This window comes from Maylandia zebra, linkage group LG19, assembly GCF_041146795.1.
Source record: "Maylandia zebra isolate NMK-2024a linkage group LG19, Mzebra_GT3a, whole genome shotgun sequence".
NCBI lineage: Eukaryota > Metazoa > Chordata > Actinopteri > Cichliformes > Cichlidae > Maylandia > Maylandia zebra.
The window spans coordinates 192,964-205,855 of record NC_135185.1 but is presented as its reverse complement, the minus strand read 5'-3'; the positions used below and the strand labels follow the sequence as shown (position 1 = coordinate 205,855).

Genomic DNA, 12,892 nt, shown 5'->3' with positions numbered 1-12,892 from the left:
CTATGTTTGGTTTCTATTCACACAGAGAGAAATTCAAGCAAATTCCAAACAACCCTAAATGCCTCAATACAAACCACATGAGAATACTCAGTCTTATTGGCCAAGATGTGTCTGGGGCACGAGCAACAAGAGAAAATACAGGAAGAAGGTGTGGTGTTCTGGACTACTGGAAACCATTTCACAGCTAACTGCTACCCGTACAGACCCCTGCACATTTATAGTGCCTTGCCACATCCCAGAATATAAAGCATACAGGAAGTTTCTTAGCTCAAACTTAGACCGTACACTTGGTAGTTGATTCAGATCCAGGCTGGTTCATGCTCACACCAGAAGGTTCTCATAGCGATAAGCCAGCTCATCGCTAAGAATGAGCATGAGCCACCTCCTGTACACCAGAGGTGTGGACTCGAGTCACATGACTTGGACTCGAGTCAGACTCGAGTCATTAATTTTATGACTTTAGACTTGACTTGAAAAAATGTTCTAAGACTTGTGACTTGACTTGGACTTTTACACCAATGACTTGGGACTTGAATTGGACTTGAACCGGTTTACTTGAAAAGACTTGATATTTTACCCCAAATATAAAATTTAACATGCATATTATATAGAGATTGAAAATGTGACGTCATTCACGGGTAGAACCGCAAAGGATTCTGGGAACTCGTGGCAAGAGGTACTAGCGCACGCAGGCTTTCAATTAAAATCAGTTATACAGCGATAAAAAGAAACACAAAAATGGCAAGAAGCTGTTGTATCATTAACTGCAATAGCCGGTCGCATGACAGCCACGGGAAGCCGACGGGTAAAGAGATCGGTTGTTATCGGATTACGTCGTTGAAGAGAAATTGTTCGAGCCATGTTTCCGAAGTAACAAAGAGGCGACTGGATTGCAGCCATTCAAAGATCAAATATAACGTCCCAGAACCCTCCAGCTCACAGGTTAGTCTGCTCCAAGCATTTCCACAAAGGTCAGTCTGCTGTTGTAGTTAATGCGTCATTTTTCTTAACATAATTGGTGATATAGGTTACAAGCACGTCTGGCGCTGAACAGAAATTGTCGCGCTATGCTCCTTTGTTTATTGTGCATAAATAGTGAATTGTCCTGACACAATATTGCGTTTCGCTTCTGTTATTATGGTACATTGACAAAAACATATACTTTTATTCACAGGATAAAACAGGTTTTTTGTATCACTAATTGCCCAGTACGATTACAGCATACAGTATTGTTGTCACTGCTACATTTCTGTGATGCTACCAGAAATTATTTCCACTACTAATTAATTACCGTTGAGCTCAAAGGTCCTATTAATAAACGTTTAATGAATGTGTATTTATGAAGACGATTTGTGAGACTGGTAAACTTATGATACGTACGATGGTCTTTCGTTCTACACGGTGCATTTCAAGGTCCTGCACCCATCCGTCGGTAAACTGTACCTGGGCTTGTTGCAGTGACCGGAAGTTACTAAACTTCATGAGTGTATGCACTCACTCCAAGAAGCGTATAATTATAAATATGCATATAAATATGCTAAGATGAGATAGCTGACTTCATCTAACTAGCAAATGTTGTCCAGGCTACGTTGGTGATGCAGTTTTTTTTAATGTGTATGATATTTTTGTCATGCGATTTTAAAGCTGGTCCTACAACCGCATCCAAGAATAACATGCAGCTTATCTCAGAACTGTCGGTGAAAATTATTCTTGGAGCTAGGTTTAATTGAGCTGCATTTTAAAGAGGTGCAATTTCACAATTTGTGTATATTTTCTAAGTTCACTATTTTGTCATGTGTTGAGAAAAACACAGATTTTAAAATTACATGGTCTAATATTTACATTTAGCATATAACTGCAACATGCTTTTTTTCGTTTTTTTTAATGACTCGAAAGGACTTGAAATTCAAAGTTTCAGACTTGTGACTTTACTCGGACTTTTACACCAGTGACTTGAGACTCGACTGACTTGCCTGACATTACTTGAGACTTGACTTGAGACTTGAGAATAAAGACTTGAGACTTACTTGAGACTTGCAAAACAATGACTTGGTCCCACCTCTGCTGTACACTGATGATGTCACACTGTATGTCAGGAGTGAGCAAGACATGGATTCACTGATCCACCTCATCACAGTCTATGGTGAGGACATCAGGATATCATTTGAACTTTTAAGTGTGGCTGAAGTGTTGCAGTGATCTAACTAAAGGGGTGGAGCTACCAGAACGCTCAGGAGCAGAATTACAGGACCACTAGAAGTACCGGGGTACCAGGCTAATGATAAAGACACATGAATGTCAGCCACAGCCAAATACCACCAGAAGGAAGACGTGCGCTGAGAAGCCAGCTGAGTGATGCCAATAAGATCCAAGCCATCAATGCGTACACGGTCATCAGACCCCCAACTGTAGCAACCAACTGGCCACAGGAAGAGATAGATGTCACTGATGTCTAGTCATGAAGACTAGACCCAATCAAGGATGAGCCAGAGCAAGAATGAGGAAGGTTCAACCCTCACCCAAGATGAGCTGCTCCAAGTATGCCTTGGGAAGGTAAAGACAAGCATGATGAAGAACACGAAGAGGCGCCGGAAGTATGGTGCCGCTCCGAGCTGGCAGCCAGTATCAGCAGCTCCGACCTGACCATGTCCTTTTTTTCTCTTTAATATATGTTTCTCTGTTGTTTTTGTTTTTCTATTGTGGACTGCTGTCCCCCACAATGGAGCTCAGAATTCTATGGACAATCATGTTCTTTATTACATTTTTTACGGCGTCTTTTTCCGGAGAGCGCGTGGAGGTCCGACCTCCCATTGTTTACAGCAGGGATCAGCTGTTAGCCCTCGGAGCCTCTGCTGCCCTGCCTACCGCCGAGCAAGCTAACATCCCTCGCGAGGTGAGGAGGAAGAGACGCGGTACTCGGGCCGTCGCAGTAAAGTTAGGAGGTACTATGGGGAATTATGGGGAATGTGAGATCTCTCCCCAATAAAGTAGACGAACTGGCGGCTCTTACCCGACATCACAGGAGCTACAGGGAGTGCAGCCTGATGTGCTTCACAGAGTCGTGGCTAACTGCGCTAACTCCGGACTCACACGTAAACATGGATGGTTTTCATCTGATCCGGGCCGACAGAACAACGGAGAGTGGTCAGAAGAGAGGAGGGGGTCTGGCTGTGTTTGTGAACGATAGATGGTGTAACTCTGGGCATTTATCTATCAAAGAGACGCTATGCTGTAAGGACATTGAGCTGCTAGTGGTTAGCATGAGACCGTACTATCTACCGCGAGAGTTTACACACGTGATTATGATAGCTGTGTATGTCCCGCCCTCTGCTAGCGCTGCAGCAGCCTGTGTGGTCCTGCACACTGTAACCAGCACCCTCAGGCCCTTTTCCTGAACTCTGGGGACTTTAATCACATCTCCCTGTCCTCCACTCTCCCACCTTCACCCAGTATGTCACCTGCTACACCAGAGACAAAACATTGGACTTATTGTATGCCAACACCAAGGAGGCATACAGCTCATCACCTCTCCCTCCCCTGGGGGGCTCAGATCACAACCTGGTTCATCTCCAGCCTGTGTATAAACCTCTGGTACACAGAGAACCAGTTGTGAAATGCACAGTAAGGAAATGGTCGGCAGAGACTGAAGAGGCCCTGAGGGACTGTTTCCATTCTACTGTGTGGGACGACCTCTGCAGCCCCCTGGAGGATGACCTCAACAGCATCACAGACTGCATTACGGATTACATGAACTTCTGTGTGGACAACACCGTACCCATCAAAAAGGTACGTTGTTTTTCTAACAACAAGCCATGGATAAATCCTGAAATTAAGGCTCTCCTCAAGGAGAATAAGAGTCTTTAGATCTGGAGACAAACAGGAGTTGAGAGTTGTCCAGAAGAAGCTGAAATGGAAGATAAGGCAAGGGAAGGAAAACTACAGGAGGAAGATGGAAGAGCAGCTGCAACAGGACAACATCAGAGGGGTTTGGAACAGCCTGAAGACAATCTCAGGACAAAAACCAACCCCCCAGGCTGCAGGAGACTTGGGGTGGGTGAATGACCTAAATAAATATTTTAATAGGTTTGATCAAACACCCACCCCTCCCCCAGCATCGTCCCCCCTGCTGCAATCTCCTTCATCTTCAGGGACGTCCTGTCCTTCATCTCAGGACTTCACACATCCCAGCTCCCAGCCATCACACCCACCCCCGGCTTCTGTGGACTCCAACATACACACCCCTCCCCCGAAACCCCCTCTCTCCATCTCAGCACTTCAAGTGAGGAACAAGCTTCACAAGATCAAGGTGCGTAAGGCTGCAGGTCCAGATGGCATCAGCTCCAGGCTCCTGAGATGCTGCGCAGATGAACTGTGTGGCATCCTAGGATAGCTGTTCAACCTGAGCCTGTCACTGGGGAAAGTTCCACAGCTGTGGAAGACCTCCTGTGTGGTACCGGTACCAAAGACCTCCCATCCCAAGGACCTCAGCAGCTACAGGCCAGTAGCCCTGACATCTCATCTGATGAAGACCCTCGAGAGGTTGGTTCTAAACCATCTGCGCCCCCTGGTGAGGTCTTCATTGGATCCGCTACAGTTTGCTTACCAGCCTGGCATCGGGGTGGAGGACGCCATCATCTACCTCCTGCACCGAGCTCTGACTCACCTGGAGAAGCCTGGAAGCACTGTGAGGATCATGTTCTTTGATTTCTCCAGTGCTTTCAACTAGAGATGGACCGATCCGATATTACGTATCGGTATCGGTCCGATACTGACCTAAATTACCGGATCGGATATCGGAGAAAAATAAAAAATGTAATCCGATCCATTAAATATCACGAAAGCACCTCACAAAACTTGCAACACGCCGTAACTCACCTCAGAACGTTAGCACGTCGGAGCAGTATGCATCACGTGATAGAGCGGCTGTGGCATGCAGGACCTGTGGTGGTCTGGATAGCATTTCGAGCTTCGCTAGCAACCCGGCATTTCATCTCCGACAAAGTTATCCCCGAGAGAAGTAAAGCAAGTGTGTAAGTCCATCTCTGAATGTTTGTAAAGCATTCCTGCGTTAAGCTTAACAAGCGACTGCCTCTCGCTCTCCGGCTGCTACTTCAATCATGAAACTGCTTAACGATCAGCTGATCGGCTTTTCTGTCGTGAGTCCGTGTCTCTAGTTTGCTTTTGGCCCACTTTGCACCAGAAAGAGGAAACCAGCGGCTGAACAACAGCAGCACGTTTAAGCTTGATCAGCTGTTGTTAGAATGTATTTAATATTACTTTCTACTCGAGGATCTTTTTCTACGTAGCTGACGCTGGTAACTGTGCAGGGGCGGATCTAGCAAAGTTTAGCCAGGGGGGCCGATAGGGCATTAACAGGGAAAAGGTGGCACAAAGACATACTTTTCTTTCTTATTCTCATTTAAAATGTCTAGCTTTTAATTATTTAATATTTATCTGAATCTTACACCCAAAGTTTTAATCTGATGTAAAATGAATAGAAGTCCATTACTGTATATAGTGACTATTAAGTCTAATATATATACCCTAGTAAGCTATAGTACTTTTTACTTTGGGAAGGTACCATCTGTGCAGTCTGCAATTTTGTTGAAGAAAGATGTTGAATCTATTTAATATTTCTTGAAAAATAATTGATTTCTGTGCATTTTTTTTCACACTGCATCAAATTAAGGTTGATTACGTCGATTAAGCATCATGAGGTGGAGCGTGAGGGGTGGTTCCCTATTTTTTATTTATTTATTTTTGTTGTTGCTGGGAGTTGGAACCCTATTAGTTAGGTTGCTTAATATTTACGCTAAGTACTCTTTAAAATACCAGAATAGGGAGGATGGTGTAGGTTTAAGTTTATTAGATTGATCAGTGTTGCTGAACTATGAAATATTTTTTTTTGCATACAGGTATAACAGAATAGCTTTAGTGTAGTTGTTGTTTTAAACTTGAGTATGAACTTATACAAAATGCAGCAAGATATTTAAAAAACAGTTTTGTTGATTAAAAAACACTATATCGGATTCATATCGGTATCGGCAGATATCCAAATTTATGATATCGGTATCGGTATCGGACATAAAAAAGTGGTATCGTGCCATCTCTACTTTCAACACCATCCAGCCACGACTTCTGAGAGACAAGCTGGAGCTATCGGGAGTGGACCACCACATGTCCCAGTGGATACTGGACTACCTCACAGGACGCCCACAGTATGTGAGGACACAGGGCTGTCTCTGACACGCTGGTCTGCAGTACGGGGGCCCCACACTGTGCTGGCACCGTTCCTCTTCACCCTCTACACTGCAGACGTCTCCATCAACTCCCCACGCTGCCACCTACAGAAGTTCTCTGACGACTCTGCCATAGTCGGCATCATCACAGGTGAGGACGACTCAGAGTACAGGTAGTGGACTCTGGACTTTGTTGACTGGTGTCAGCAGAACCACCTGCTGATCAACGCCTGGAAAACGAAGGAGTCGGTGGTGGACTTCCGGAGACGCAGACCCACCACACTGACACCGGTGAACATCCAGGGAGTGGACATTGAGATAGTGGACTCTTATAGGTACCTGGGTGTTCACCTGAATAATAAACTGGACTGGAGCCACAACACTGATGCTCTTTACAGGAAGGGTCAGAGCAGACGCTACCTGCTGAGGCGGCTGAGGTCATTTGGAGTCCAGGGAGCGCTTTTAAAGACCTTCTATGACTCTGTGGTGGCATCTGTCATTTTTTACAGTGTTGTATGTTGGAGCAGCGGTTTATCGGCAGCTGAGAGGAAGAGGTTGGATAAACTCATTAGGAAGGCCAGCTCTGTTCTGGGATGCACCCTGGACCCAGTGCAGGTGGTGTGAGACAGAAGGACTGTGGCCAAAATAACATCTCTGATGGACAGAGTCTCCCACCCCATGCATGTAGATGTTGCTGAACTGCAGAGCTGCTTCAGTGACAGACTGCTGCATCCTTCATTGGCTTCCTGTTAAATCCAGAATTGAATTCAAAATCCTGCTCCTCACATACAAGGTCTTAAATAATCAGGCCCCATCTTATCTTAATGACCTTGTAGTACCATATCACCCTATTAGGGCACTTCGCTCTCGCTCTGCAGGCCTACTTGTTGTTCCTAGAGTATTTAAAAGTAGAATGGGAGGCAGAGCCTTCAGTTTTCAGGCCCCTCTTCTGTGGAACCAGCTTCCAGTTTGGATTCGGGAGACAGACACTATCTCTACTTTCAAGATTAGGCTTCAAACTTTCCTTTTTGCTAAAGCATATAGTTAGGGCTGGACCAGGTGACCCTGAATCCTCCCTTAGTTATGCTGCAATAGACGTAGGCTGCCGGGGGATTCCCATGATGCATTGAGTTTTTCCTTTCCAGTCACCTTTCTCACTCACTATGTGTTAACAGACCTCTCTGCACTGAATCATATCTGTTATTAACCTCTGTCTCTCTTCCACAGCATGTCTTTATCCTGTCTTCCTTCTCTCACCCCAACCAATCACAGCAGATGGCCCCGCCCCTCCCTGAGCCTGGTTCTGCTGGAGGTTTCTTCCTGTTAAAAGGGAGTTTTTCCTTCCCACTGTCGCCAAAGTGCTGCTCATAGGGGGTCATATGATTGTTGGGTTTTTCTCTGTATCTATGAAGCGCCTTGAGGCGACTTTTGTTGTGATTTGGCGCTATATAAATAAAATTGAATTGAATTGAATTGAATCCTCGATGCATGAAGGAGCGTTTCTGCAGGTCCTTCCTCCCTGCAGCTGTCAGACTGTACAACCAGAACTGCTCCCAACAAACATAGATGTTTACATCTGCGCTGTAACTGCAATAAGTTAATTAACCGATTCGCACTACAACCTGCTCTGCCTCTTATCTGTAATTATTTTTATTTAATTTAATAACTGTACAGTACTCTGTTTATAGTAACCATTGTCCTTAATGTTTCTGTCCTGTGCCCTGTGTACTGTTTGTTTGTGTATGTGTCTTTTTGGCTGCTGTTACAACCACATTTCCCTTTGTGGGAGAATTAAAGGATTATTCTATTCTTCTATGGATGACCAAGCCCCTGCATGGGATGAACAAAGGACAAATGCAGGAAATGGTGGACATCAAGAAATTCTACTAGTACACAGCAAATTCAAAAGTGTTAAATGTTTTGGTGTTAATAGTCTCCTTGCAAAAGTAGAGTTAATTTTACTCTAAGCAGAGTCACATTCTTTTAATGTAACTCTGAGGTGTAAAATGATAGTAGTTAAAATCGAGTGTTAAAAATGAGTGTTTCTCTGTCAAATCTGGAGGTGTTACAATGGAAACATTAACTCTTGACCTCTTAACTCTGAACTCCTACAGGGGCTATGACACCAACAGAGTAAATTCACAGACTCCGCCCCCAGCACGGCTCCAATCGAAGCTGAAGTGAAGCCGTTTCAGAACATTTTGCTCTACATATTTGAGTTGTTTGCCATGCTTGGTAAGTCATTTTTTCAAAGATTGTTTCAATTATTATTATGAGCTTTTACTTCTGTGGCTCTTTGGAGTTGAGACAAAGCTGTGTGAAAGGCATTAGCCATGTTGCTCGCTGATAGCATAATATTCTGTTTTAGCTAGCTGAAAGGTATTGTTTGCGGGCAAATACCACAGCCTTGAAAAAAAGCTTGCATGTGAATTTTCAGTCAAACTTTTGGTCAAATACGCCTAAAACAATGTGTAGAATGTGAAATGTTGGTATAATGGTGCTGCTTGAAGCCTGAAAACGATCGCCCATAAAAAATAAACCGAGCAAACAGCAGTAGCAGGCGTCCTGACTGGATTCTACGTTAGCATAGATCCCTCCAGAGTTTGGTGCACACGGTTTAGGTAAAAATGAAAAAGGTTGAGGTTTTACATTTAGTTCAGTATTACCTGTTGCCTGTGTCCTTGTCTTTTGGGAAAATACTTTACACAAGTAATGGCTCAAAGAGGATTCCTTTTTTTTTTTTTTTACTGTGCTGCAATTGTTTACTGGATTATTTGTGCCATTAATTAGTGTCAACTAATTTTTATTCGATCTCCGCACAGGATATGCTTGTGAAGATGGAATATGGGGGACAGCAGAAGTGCGTTGAAGTTCCACAAAGGGATGAATGAAGGACATGCATATTGTATTGAAGAAATAAGTGATGAGATGCTGTTATTTGCATTTACCATGTCAGACCTTTTGATAAACAAAATTCTAATGAAAGTGAGAACATGTATACTGTTACATCTTTCAGAAAATGTTTTGAAATTGTGGTGCACAGTTCAGAATAAATGTTTTTCAAAAACCATTGCATCTTTTTAGTAAATGTTTATTTCCAAAAGAAATTTCTAGAAGTTCAGAACAGTAAAATTCCCGCTTTTTAGAATGAATTAGAAGATAACTCTTACGTAGTTAAACTAAAATACTCTTTGAGAGTTAATATATAAACTCTTAACACCAAGTGTTAAATTATCAACTCCAGACAGATTTGGTGTTTAACACTAAATCAGAGTTAACGTACCAACTCTCCAAAAAGAGTTAAATTAACACTCTCTGGTGTGGACCCATATAGACACTTTAATAGTGTTGAAATCAAATCCAACAGTGTTAATTTGGACATGCTGGATTTGCTGTGTAGCTAGAAAAGGCCGGCTTAAAGGACAGTCCAGATTCACTGACCATCTGATGCACCCCATCCATAGAAGCAGGAGTCTGCCACAGTCGACATAACCCAAGTTTCAGACTTGTAAGATCCTTACTGGGAGCAGGTACACTGGAGGCACAAAGCAGTGGGCGGGATAGTGCACAGGAATGTCTGTCCTGATTTGAAATCCCCAAGCTTTGATGGGAGACGCCACCAAACATGTTTGAGAACATCAGAGCAGGTTTTATTGGAATTCAAGTTGTAGACAGATGAACAGCTGATGGCCAGCTAATCAGAGTCAGTGCTGGTTGACAAACAGCAGAAGAAGCTGTGATAGATAGCACTACACAAAAAGAACCAGAGCTGAAGGAATTACTGGAGCAGATGGAGAAGATAAAGTCCAAAGTGGAGCATTAGAAGCTGTAACCCACAAACTGGAAGAGCTGAGATACTGAGGCAAACCCTCAAACTCTCAGACGTAAGTAGAGAACCCGAGGATCACACCACCAGGAGATTATTCATCTGTTTATTTATTCCCTTTGAAGTAAAGACCACAGTTACATTTAACATAAATCCCACCACAGCCTGTTAACTGATCACTCTGGTTCCTCTCTCTTCTACCGGTCTACATTAAATGACTGCATCAGAACAATATGTACATGGAGTCTGTGTAACCAGTGGCGCAATATGATGATAATATCTACAGTAAAAAGTATTGTCTCTGTGTTCTCCTCATTATCTGTGTTTGTCGTAACAAGCTCAGCAGAATTAAGTGGTTTACAAAATGCTTCCCTGACCTTCCCTGATTAATTTTAATGGTATTTCTCATGGAAACAGAAACAAGACTCATCCCATATCTTCTTGTCATAAATCTCCTGAGATAGCGACACTGAAGTGAAATGATATTGCAAAGACCTTTGCTAAACACCAATTTCGTTATCGTATCATCTTGGAGAAAAAACAAAAGCACATAGATCCACAGTTAAACAGAGGCTCAGCGAAGCTGCAGCCAGCGATCCAACTGCACACGACTTCAGCCAGTGGTTGGGTTTGAAACGAGAGGACCGTCAGGAGATTAGACAAGATTAGAAACGACTCGATACTGAGAGGGGGAAGGCAGTGAAATATGAGAAAATATATTACTATATTTATATCAATAAGTCACAACCCAAACCTCTATTCTAGTCCTATTTAAAGTCTTTATGATCGATTAACGTCCATCAGACTCAAACAACCTGTTTAACATGTTGTCATGTTTTTATGTGGCACAGGTAGGTACTTCCTCTGTGGTCTTATGTACCTGTGCTGCTGGTGTGCATCACAGGTTTACTCCTCAATATAGATTTATTGTATTCAACAATAAAGCAACTATAGAGGGAAACATCACATGGATCAAGTGTTATTCACAGCACACAGGTGGGATGTGGCACGTGATAGTGGTCGAGTACTACCTTCACATCATCTACGTTCAGCTGAACAGTGCAAACAGCAATATATGTGTTATTAAAATGATTTTACTCTGTTGGATTTATTCTGTATTTTAAATACTCACTCGCTTATATAAAAATACTGATGTAATCTTAATACCTGTTCTTGATATTCATTTGATGAATGACATTATCATCAACTGACGAAGTGCGTTTTAGCTGCTAATCAGTAGTTAGCAAGACAGACACCCAAGCTCCATGCAACAAGCTGTGTTGGTATAAACTTTCCATCATCCTCAGTGAGTCCCTGCCTGAAACTCCAGAGAGCCTGGCTGTTATTACAGAGTATATAATGAGCTACAACCCTGACAGGCAGGCATGGTACAAAACATCAGGTTTACAGGAAGCAACGCAGATAAGCTGTCTTAACAATGTTGGAGGTATACAAGGGAAGGTCGTGTATGAAGAGGGCGTGTGGGCCTTGTAATTTAATACTCCTTAAACACCTGACGAGAGCGCTGCATCGTGCTCTGAGCATGAAGTCTACAGCACTGTCTGCATGTTTGGAAAAGGAACGTCTTTAGTCCTAAAATCTTCCTGCTTGTCCCGTTCAGTCTTTTCCACCCCTGCCGTCTCTCTGCCTCCCCCCTCTCCCCATCCTCAGTCTCATTTCCTAACCATTACACTGTTCTGCTCAGCTGAAGCATGTCCATATATTCTTAAAGGGATGGTTAAACTTAATCATTAGTCTAACAAGCTCCTTGCCCTCCAAATGATCATCCACAGAATTAGAGGGATTTGTTCTGGAAGGTGAGCCGGTAACTGGGATGAGGGGCCCAAAGACACAGAGAGGAGAGAACAAGTGGCTGTTTTCATTGCATCCAAAACTAATAGAGAAATAACTTTGCTGCCTTTAATAGCTCAGAGGTTGCCAACACTGAGAAACAACTCGACAACCACACCTGCAATTAAAGCCACATGTTGGTTTATTCTTTTCAAATTGTTGAAAATCACATGAATCACATGCTTTTAACCCACATTAGAAAAAAGAACACCTTTCATAGTTGTTCATGTCGTTCACAAACGATGACTGCTGGCCTTTTCCCAGTGATTGTGCTGGCTCACTAACATTAAGAAACTGCCGTGAGTTCTCAGAATCGGCTCCTTGAGGACAAGAAATGACAACATCACAAAACGCAAGTATGGCGAAGCTCGCGGCTCTCCAACGGGAGATTGAGAGACCAGTGTTGGACTGTAGAACTGCTTTGAAATTCATATGAGCTGTTCGCACTAAAGTAAAAAATACCATCCGGCTACCCCTTTGGCGCCAGCTGCAAGGCTGGAGCCGAACAAAAACTCCCTGATAACGACTGTGTTGAGTTTGTTCTTCCCATTCCATGCAAGGCCACCTGGGTTGGCTGGAAGACTGTTTACTTAGCCTGGCAGGACGAAGGACACTGTCTCAGCTGAACTATGGACACGCACACACAGACATATACTGATACTGATAAGCACTCACTGACGCATCACCCTCCCTACCCTGGATCCAACGCCTCCTCCAACGCTTACCTCCCCCATGATGTGGACATCGGGTCAGCTGGAGGCGCAGTCGAAGATTGCAGCGGTCCCAGATCAGATGTACACACTGGAACTCTTTCCCATGTTGCTGTCTGTGTTTATTGTGCTATGGTGTGTTGATATCTGTGCATTCCTGTATTATCCTTCTGTGTTACACATTTCGATGTTTTTTTCCTCGCTACCTAGCCTGACCTGTCTCCCCAATGTGATGTTTGTGTATTGTATGTACGGTCGGCAAGGTC

General features: G+C 43.5%; 1 long non-coding RNA gene across 1 annotated transcript; it reads left to right on the top strand.

Moving 5' to 3' along the window:
- Positions 1 to 8,157: 8,157 nt before the first annotated feature.
- On the top strand, positions 8,158 to 9,309 carry LOC143414073 (uncharacterized). The gene is made up of 2 exons (XR_013094632.1): positions 8,158 to 8,474; positions 9,062 to 9,309. It is a non-coding gene; the product is annotated as an uncharacterized LOC143414073 (long non-coding RNA).
- Positions 9,310 to 12,892: the final 3,583 nt, after the last annotated feature.